The following is a 10,541-nucleotide window of genomic DNA, read 5'->3' on the forward strand; positions in this document are numbered from 1 at the left end:
TGATCACACTGAGCTGGCCATGGTTCTCGTGTTGTGCCTGCTCAGAATACTTGCAGGAGTCAATGCAAAAACCTCAGGCAGGAAATGATTCCGACAATATCTCACAGAATGTGACTCTTCATCACACCTTGCCATTTCCCTAAACTTGGATAACTGACACAGTTCCATTCTCTGCAGAGGGAAACCGAAAGGAAGGTAATTATCGTATTTAATTTACGTAAGAGGAAATTTCTAATAATACTTAACGATTGGACTTAGATTTGAATTTAGTTTTTTTTCTCCATTAGAGTTTTGCTAAGTACGTGGCATCCTGCTCTATTTCTCAAATTTATCCTCAAATTTTTTACATTGATAGAAGAAAATTGTAAGGATATAAACAGTTTTCATCTGAACCTATCTTTAGCCCCACCCACCTGCCATCAGTAATCATGGCTGTTTGCAGGTTCAGCACCACCTGGGGCCACATTAGTGCAGTCAGACCTGGTAACACATTATTTTATATGTTGGAGACACTTCATGTACATCTAGAACTCATGACTATATATCTTTTAAGTTAGGGTCTGAATGTGTCTAGAAGCAAGAAAAATACTATTTAAAAGTACAGCCATAATCATGAAGTATTTACATGCTAAGATGACTCAAAGCAATTTTTTCCATGTGAAATAGAGAGATGGTATTGATTTAGTTTTATTTGAGAAATGATTCATAATTCAGATGTGAAAAAGTATGGGAGAGTGAGATCAAGAGTCACAATGGCCACTTGTAATTCCCATATATGGTTTAGACACTTCTCTTTCGAACTGTGGCTCACTGTGGTAAGGTAAATAATAGAAAAATACCCATGTCCTAATCTCCTAAACCTGTGAATATGTTACCTTACAAATCACACTTTTCAGGTGTGATTAAATGTTTTGTGATAAGATTATCCTGGATTATTTTAGTGGGCCCAATGTGGTTAACATTGTCCTCCTTCTTATAATGGAGGAAAGAGAGAGTTACAGAGAGAAGGCTATGTGGTGACTGAAACAGAGAGACTTCTTAAGACACTACCCTGCTGGCTCTGAGGATGGAGGAAGGGGTCATGAGCCAAAGAGTGCAGGTGGCCTTTAGAAGATGAAAAGAGAAGAAGACGGCTTCTCCCCAGGAGCCTCTAGAAGGGGTTATATAAGTTGTTTACATAATTTGTTTACTGTGTGGAAATGTAGCAAAGCAACTATATGGAAAGGCTAAGAAGGTAAGACAATGAACAGTTTTCAAGCTGGGGACAAACAGAGGCAGGAAAATGGTAAGGAAGGTTTTGGAGACAGGTACTCAGTGTACCTCTTGAATAACTCTTTTTAGGTCTGAAATTAGGATAACCCACAACACTATGATAACCATGAATTGAATGTGTTGGGTTCTATTTTATTTTATTATTTTATTTTTAATATATTTTCTTCTGATTGAATCATTATCTCAGTAACCAACAATTTTGACAGCTTTGACATATTTGTATTAATATTCTTCTAGGAGAAATAGTCATTGAGAAAATATCTCCTACAAAATGGACTTAGAAAAAATTACCCACTGAGACCCCTAAACTTCCATGTCAAGTAAGAAAAAGCCCTCAGTGTGTTTGCTGTTCCACTTGTGGGCCTTATCAGTCTGCTTAGCCTTACAGGATGGTCAGAGTACTTAATTAAGAGGCAGGGGAACTCAGTTCTACAGAGCAGAGAGCAGATTACAGTGAATGTGGGGTGAAGTAGTTTATGGCCAGTGCTAACACATTAATCCCAAATTGGTTAACTGATAGCGTTTAAAGAACACCAGCATCTAAACTGGGCTTTGAATAATTGACAACATCAGCTGAACTATTACAGAAAAATGTCTCTTTCCTCTAGGACGTTATATATCTATCATTAATAAGCTTACTTTTTTCTCTGCTTTGATACAAGTTCTCTCAAGAATATTTCTTTGCTCTGAAACATGAAGAGGAACTATAGCAACATATTTTTTCTGGAAGTGATAGAAAACTGATATGTTTTAAAGAGGATAAAAAATTAACTAAACTGACTTAAAAATCATGCTTTTTTTAAAACTGTAACTGTAGGTACATAACAGGAGAGAAAGAGAAATTGAAACTATACCGTTCTGTTAAAGGTTGTTGGGTGTAAGGATGGGATTATGAGTGTTTCTACCACAGCACAGACTTTGAGAGAAAAAGAAAATACTTTTTAAATCAAATTAAAACACAGACAGGTTTTAAAAATACAGTGATTACACAGCATTTTAAAAAAGAATTGAGTATTATTTATTATAAACTTTTGTGAATCATTTCCTCCGATGAAACAATAATCCTAACCTTTGAACTCTGTCTAACCTTTGGAAAAAGTGCTATGTGTGAAATCAGTTATTGCAGAGCTATGAAAGTGCATGATACAGGTAACACTTCTGGATCAATTTTTTCTATTACCTCTTCTTTCTTGTGCATTTCAGATACTACATCTCTAATAGTTTCCATAGAAACAGTGAATTTGGACTTTCAAAATTGTAGTGGTAATGGGTGGAAGAGTAAGGAAGATAGTTTGGGAATGAATGACCAGCAGATGTAGTAAAACAAAGTAAAGGGTGTGTGACATTAAAGTGCTGAATGACAGCACAAAAATTTCATAGGTGGAACATGAGGTTTTACAAACTCTGTGAGTAACTTTAGGGCATGATAAAGTTGCAAATTAAAAGTCTGAGAGTTAAATTCTGATCCTAAAATATGTGCATATAGTTAGTAATGTGTATATAATGTCTTAGAATTCTATTCTAGTCTTCTAGCCATTACATGCTTTACTCATTTATGTAAAAGGGCACAATAAAATTGGTGATGCGACTCCTTCTTTCAATAAACAAGTATAAAATGCCTATTGGATGCCAGGCTCTCATCAAAGTGTCTGAGATACATCAGCCAACAAAGCAGAAAAGAACCCTTCACTGAGCTTACGTTGGGGTGGGGATGTAGACAGTAAATGGAGTAAAATTGTTATAGATTGATATATTGTGTTGAAAAAAAAAAGGGAAAACGAGTAAGATAAGAGAGCTGGGGATTTGGGTTATAATTCTGAGGAGGGTGGTCAGGAGAAGCACTGCTGAGAGCATGAGTACAGACCGGAAGGAAAGGAGGAGGTGAAACATCTGGGCAGAGCTCCCCAGGCAGAAGGGACAGCGCCGAGGAGGAAGACTACCTGAACATTCCTACTGCAGCAAGGAGGCCGGTGTGGCTGGAGGGGGAAAAGTAGGTCGGAAATGTGGCTGTCAGCCAGATCATTTGAGTTTTTAGGATCTTATGAGGATTTTGGCTTTTACTCTGAGTAGTAGGGGAAGCCATTAGGTCACTGGTTTTCAAAGTATGGTCCTTGAACCAGCAGCACTAGCATCGCCTGGGGAATTGTTAGAGATATGAATTCTCAGGCCCCTTCTCAGACCAAACTTTCTGGGGACGGGGCCCAGAAGTCTGTGTTCCAGTTAGGGCTTCAAGTGCTTCTAATACATGTTGAAGTTGGAGAAACACCGCACTAGATGATTCTAAGCAAAAAATGTCATGATTTAACTTGATAATTAATTGCAATATAGTGTAGGATGGCCACATTATTTGTACTCCAAAGTTGGACCTTTCTGTGAGTAAAAAGGGAAATAACAGGTTACTAGTTGTGATTTTTCCAGAGCAAACCTACACGTATGAGGCCACAAGCCACTCATTTATTCCATAACACATTGCAGGCTCATCTTCTAAAAAGAGATCTAGCCTCTAAAGCAGAGTTCTACAAATGGAAAAAAGAGGAGGAGGAAAAGCATTATAAAATGTAGCTTCCCATTCTGGGAACTTTTCACTTTCATTAGCAATAATAAGAGTGAAGTTCACAGGGAGGAAATCTCACTTGAAAATATAGACAACTTACCATACATATCTGAAATGGTTTAAATTGAAGCTGGAGCTAAAATGGGATTTTTATAAAAGCCTCACCTCTGGTCTTACTTATTTCATTACCCAATATTTTACTGCTGACATTTAGTCTGGGCCAGAGTTTGTCCCTATGCATTTTGAAGTTATGACATTTTATCATGTGGTATTTTGCTTTTGATTAAGGTGCTATAGTATTAGTTGCCTTAGAAATTTAATAGTATTTAAATATTTTATATGGACATGCTCTTTAAAAAAAAAGGTGTGGCTATATAAAGGTACTATCTAATTTGATATGAGATATTTAAATGAGGACTCCCTCAGGAGTGAAATGTTGCTGTTATCAAGGGTGCTCTGAGATGCATCCTAAACAGGGCTCGTCGTAGATATCACGAGGGAGAGGGTGAAGCTCAGAGCCTATGATCAGTGTCTACGTCCCTTGTACTCCAGCTTTCTCCCTATGACGCTGTTGAATACTTCAAGTCTTGGGAGACCTCATTTCAAAAGGGTTGAACCCCAGTTAGAAAGTGAAAAGGGCAATCTTCACTATTAAAAATATTGCCTGGTGAAAATGTAAACCAGCTAAAAATAGAACCTCATAATTTTAACTTGAAAAGAGATAAAAGATTGAATCTGATGCTTCTTAAAGGCAGTCCACAGACCACCTGCGTGAAGGTCACCTAAAAAACAAGTGAAATATACAGACCATCCTGCCTGCCAGACCCGCCAAATCAGAATCTCTGGCCAGGGCTCTCACACTAAAGTTTGTGAAACACTATGACATGCACAGTGTGCAAAAAGAATTATTCAGGGCACAAAAGTTGAAGGTACGAAAAACCATAGAGCTAAGATAATTTTCTATATTTAAACTATTTGTGGTTTGAATGACTGTAAATTAAGAAGAGGGAAGAAAGAAGCATACCAAAACCCAAAGGACTCAGTGCAGTGAGTCTGAGGAAATGTTAAAAGCTTGAGAAGCAGCCAAATAATTGCGGGGGGTGGGGTAGGGGTTGGGTGGGAGGTTCGTGGCGCCTGCTTGGAGCTCTCTTGGGACTAACTTCACATTGCTAATTCACAATCACATGCTGCATCTGTCACGTTTACAAATCAATGAGAATGCCCACCCTTTTATAGCATGGGGTTATTTGCAGTGGTTGCTAGCGTGGTCCACTCAGATGAGACCTTTCAGGATGTCAGGAAAGAACCTTGGTGACGCACATTAACACACACATGCTCTTTTATGTCACTTCCAATTTACTTTATCTTAAATTGTCAGCAAGAGGAAATCACACCCATATTAATAACTAGAGGCTTGCATTTATGCCAAGAAAAATAAACCCTGCTGATAGCTCTGCAGACAGCTGGCTAGCTCTAAGTAGGGCCAAAAAAAAAAGAAGAAGAAGAAGAAGAAAAAAGGCATGAATTTTACTATAAACAGCAGAAAAATTGAAATACTATTAAGACAAAGTCATGGGAAGTTTCAGCCATCTGAGAATCTAACTGTGTGAAAGAAGGAAGATCTAAGGCATTCTTTACTTTTCTAAAGATGAAGAAATTAAGATGCTGCTTCAGTCAATCTAATTCTGATCAAAAAGCAAGAAATTGTTCACGATAAGAAAATGGTTAAGTGGAAATAAAGGCTGGTCATAACCAGACATGGGACTAAAATATTTAAAAGTAGATCTGAAAAGTACTTAAGAGGAAAGAAACAGGTTTGGCTTTTGAATGAGCCTTCAAAGAAAATGTTGCTCAAGGAGTGTGCTAGGAAAATAAACTTTGGCTTATACAATCTCCATTCAAATGGGGAAGAAAATATTTCTAAGTGACCTGATTTAGCTGCACAAGATGCTTTCTCAGGAGCTGGGGATATAAAAGAACATGTGGGAGAGGTAGAAGAAAAGGAGCACAGCAAGGAATAAAAACAAAAGTGCTGCCTCCACGTGGAAAAGCAGTGTCAGAAAGGTTAGAGGCCAGAGTCACTGAGCTTGTGGATCTGCTGAAGACAAGAAAAGGCTTTGCAAGCTATGTTCAGAGACAGACTGTGAACAAAGAAGGGATAGGATCATTGCTGGGGGAAAACTATACAGTGTTAAGACACTACTGAAATGTTTACCAGCTTATTGATTTACTAATCTTTATAAACCCTAGACCTAACACAGTGCCTGCCTCCCATCAAGTATACCGTACATGTTGAAGAAATGGGTGGATGAAGCATCCAGACCATGAGAACGCTATTTAAAATAAAACAGTGGTAGAAGAAAAGTGATTTTTATAGAAAAAAATTTCAATACCAAAATAAAACATTAAACTAATAAAAAGGACTTTGCTATTTTAGAATTTCTCTGTAGACTAAGAAGAATGACATCCCAAGAGGCAAGAATCTGAAAATCTGACGTTAGAACTGTCATGAACTATGTTCAGAATCAAAGTGTAGATGTTTCAAAGATACAATCATAGTACTAATACAAAATTTCTAACGGGGAAAAGAGATGGATTTGGGATGTTTCAGAACAGTGATGTGACTATTTCTGCCATAATTTTATGTCTTATGAAGCCAAGAACTTGGAATGATTTAGATTTAAAAATAATATTTAGAATTTACTAAAAAAGAAAAATATAATGAAAACTAGTAAAATTTGTTTTTAAAGGATTAACTGAAGCCTGTTTATGTAAGAAATGCAAATGTTATTGTGATTTCAGTAGGACATCTTTTATACTTAAGAGAAAAACTGGAGAAGGGTTAATATGGTGATGATACAAGCAAGCGGATTTATAATTTTTAAACCTACTCCAATAGGAACAAAACAGAATGAGATACTCCCAAGCTGTGCAGTATGACTCTACATTTGGCCTTGTCTTGTTCACTGTTTAGATCAACAATCCGAAATAAAAAACAAACAGAAAAGGTACTTATAAAATTTGAATATGACACAAAGCTGGAGACAAAAATAATATTATACTGCCAATCCAAGCAAGATGGCACATACTCATTGTCTTAGTTTGGGCTGCTAAAACAAAGTAACATACTGGGTGATTTATAAACAACAGAAATTTATTCTCTACAGCCCTGGAGGCTGGAAGTCTGAGGTCCTTGTGCCACCCTAGTTGGGTGCTGAGAGGCCCCTCTTCCCGGTTTCAGACTGCCGTCTTCTTCCTGTGTCCTCACATGGTACAAGGGGCGAGGGAGCTCTCTGAGGCATCTTTTATAAGGACATTAATACCGTTCCTGAAGAGAGAGCCCTCATAATCTAATCACCTCCTTGTGTCCCCACCCCTTAATATCATCACATTAGAGGTTAGGATTTTTTTTATTTTATTTTTTTATTGCTTAAACTGCTTTTTTATCATTCGATTTCATGATAAAAACATCTAAATGATAAACAGACCCCAAAACAAATACCAGTTTATAAAACTGGACCACTTTAATGTTCTGTACAATGAAATAGTTCTCCTGATGGCTGCAGGCATATAAGCTGTTGTAATATTGTAATATGCAGAAACATCACAGTCACATTTTCCTGATCAGTGCATAGTCTTCAATAATTACGTGCTACTTGTATAACTGCTGTCACACCAGTAAGACTGCATTTATATATCCATCGTTTTCAGGATTATTGGTAACCTGGGCATACTTTCCCCAAATAACCTTGCCTCCTTTTGTCACAAGGCCCAACTTGCTTACATTCACTTCAATGACAGTACCTTTCGTAATAACACCCAAAGTGGTATAAAGTGGGGATGAGGGATTTTTCTCAACACCAAGTATTGGCAGGCAAAAGGTGGCTTTCAGTTCAGGACGTGTTACATGGGTTTTCTTGAAACGTAAGCCCATTGGCCTAATGCATCTTTCATATTTAGGTGGTTTTTGAGTAAACCCATCTCCAACAAAGAAGACTTTAGTAACCATCCTCTTCCATGCTTTGTTCTTTCTCTTTCCTGTTCGAATAACTTTTAATACCTCTGTTTCTCCCTGGGCATGAACTTTGGGCAGAGGGACTTCCCGTTTTCCCACTTTCTCTTTTCGTTTTTGTTTAATCATATTAGAAAGTACTTTAGCTCTGGACTGTCCTTCTCTGTCCAGTAGATATGCAGGTACTGCCCCTTGTGGAGTCTTTTCATCATTCTTTTGTTTGGTGTTTCTCTTTTCATGCATCGTGATGGTCTTTTTCATTTGTATTTTTCTCAGCATGGCGCTCTTTGTGGAAGAGCTTAGCTTTCAGACCAATCATCTTTTTTGCCTTCTTTGAACATTCATGAGCCTCTCGACCTTCCTTCTTTCTCTTTTTCTCATGGTAATCCAAACGATATCCATAGTGCTTATGGTGTAACTCAATATACTCGTTTTTGTGGCATGGTTACAGCTGCTGAGCAGCCGGGTGCAGTCCCGGGAGTGCGAAGAAGCTTCCAACTCTCAGTTCTCAAAGACCCACGAATGAACTCCACGCAACCTGTGACAAGAAAGGAACACTTCTCAAAGGTTAGGATTTTAACACTGAAATTTGGTAGGACACAAACATAGAGTCCATAACACTCATCTTTTTTTGGCTCCTCTTCACCAATTGCAACTGACTGCACACTCTAGAACAACCCAAGAGAAAACCACAGGAGAACTCTGAAAGACGGTGTGATAGGCTGAATAACGTCCCCCACCCCAAAGATGTCTACATCCTAAAAGCCAGAATTGATGAATATGTTACCTTACATGGCAAAGGGACTTCGCAGATATGATTAAATTGATGAGCTAGAAATGAGGAGACCATCCTGGATTATCTAGAAGGGACCCTCTGATCCCTAGGAGTCTTATAAGAGTGAAGCAAGATGAGAGTTAGAAAAGGACTGTGTCATGCTGGAAGTAGGGAGTTCAAAGAGGGTATGCTGCTGGCCTTGAATATGGAGAAAGAGGCCCTAAGCTAAGGAATGCAGCCAGCCACTGGACCCTGGGAAAGGCAGGAGATAGGTTTTCCCCTAGAGCTTCCAGAAGGAACCAGCTAGCCTAATGAAGCACAATTTTGAACTTCTTACCTACAGAACTATAGGAGAATAAATGTGTGTTATTTTAAGCCACTAAATCTGTGGTAGTTTTTTGTAACATCAATAGAAAATTAATACAGATGGTAAGAGGAAGGAGAACAAAGTAGGGACTCCAGAACTGGAGAAAAAACATTATCAGGATGTCTCATGGTCCCCCTTTCAACACCCAACAGAGGATGTTCCTACATTTTCCATTCTTTCACCTAGTAGCCGAGCTGCCCAGTTAAGTTCTCCCTTTCCTTGACTGAACACAAGAATGACTAAAATAAAATATAATGTCAATACTAAATGTTGTTGAAACATGGAAGAACTGGGTCAATCATACAATGCTGGTGGGAATATAAGATGGTGGTCCATTTTAGAAAATAGTTGGAAAGAATCCTACAATACTTTACAGATTGTACAACTCCCATACGATGCAGCGTTTTTCACAGAGAAAGGAACTCTATACTCAAACAAAACCTGTATACAGATATTCATAACAGTTGTTAAAAAACAGCCCCAACTGGAAACAGCCCAGGTCACTTTCAACAGGTGATTGGCTAAATTAACCATGATACATGTACAGCATGGAATATTACCCAGTAATAAAAAAGTATGAACTGTTGATACGTGAAACAACTTGAATAATTTTTGGTCAAGGGTGGAGGTGGGAAGAGGTGAATAAATATAAAGTGGAATTAAGAAGTAATCACTTTGGAGCTAGAACAGTTTTTTCATGTTGATTATATCGTCTTTATCTGGTAGTGTGATTTTTCAAGATGTCACTACTAGGGGAAACTTGCTAAGGGTATATAAGATCTCTCTGCATTATTCTATAACTATATGTGACTTTATCTCAAAATAAAGAGTTTAGTGTAAAAAGAAGACATTGTGTAAATTAAACCGAAAAAAAATATAGGTGATAGAATATTCAGCAGTGCTCCTAATAATGAATTCTCTCAGTTTTTATCTGTCATAAAAAATTATTTATCTTTTGTTTTTCAAAGATATTTTCACTGGGAATAGAATGTTAGCGTGATCTTTTGGATTTTCTTCCTGCCTTAAAGACGTCCTTGTATTATCTTCTGGTTTGTATAGTTTTTGAAGAAAAATGTTGTTCCTTTGTATGTAATATTTCCTTTCTTGGCTCTGAGTTCTTTTAAAACTTTATCTTTGATTCTTCGCATCTTTAATATGATGCATCAAAATATGATTCTTTTGTTGTTCTGCTTGGGATTTCTACACCATTTTAGCAATATGAAAAACCAGAGCTAAAAATAGGTTTGTAGGGATACGTCCTTCCCTGAGCTATAAAATTCAGTTTCAGGGAAGCAACGACAAATTAAAAATGTCTGAAAATCCTTTCCTTCTTCAAAGCTCCAAGAATAATGTTAAGTGGGCCAAACCAACATTTTTAACTCTTCAAATTAACCAAAATCTATAACAAAACAGGGAGCACCTATTCAAGAAAAAAGGCTCAATCTTGGTATGAATAGCAAGAAAATAACTTATGAATTTGCCTTAAATCCATCCTCTTATTCTCATCGTGATGGAAACCTTAAAAATTATTAGCCTCACACCCATGATAGTTGTGAAAACC

General features: G+C 37.5%; 1 pseudogene; it reads right to left on the minus strand.

Moving 5' to 3' along the window:
* Nucleotides 1-7,496: 7,496 nt before the first annotated feature.
* Nucleotides 7,497-8,280, minus strand: LOC129083527 (ribosome biogenesis protein NSA2 homolog; annotated as a pseudogene).
* Between the last annotated feature and the right edge of the window lie 2,261 nt (nt 8,281-10,541).

This window comes from Pteronotus mesoamericanus, unplaced genomic scaffold (genome assembly GCF_021234165.1).
Source record: "Pteronotus mesoamericanus isolate MK-2021 breed Mesoamerican mustached bat unplaced genomic scaffold, CSHL_Meso_final scaffold_167, whole genome shotgun sequence".
Taxonomy (NCBI): Eukaryota; Metazoa; Chordata; class Mammalia; order Chiroptera; family Mormoopidae; genus Pteronotus; species Pteronotus mesoamericanus.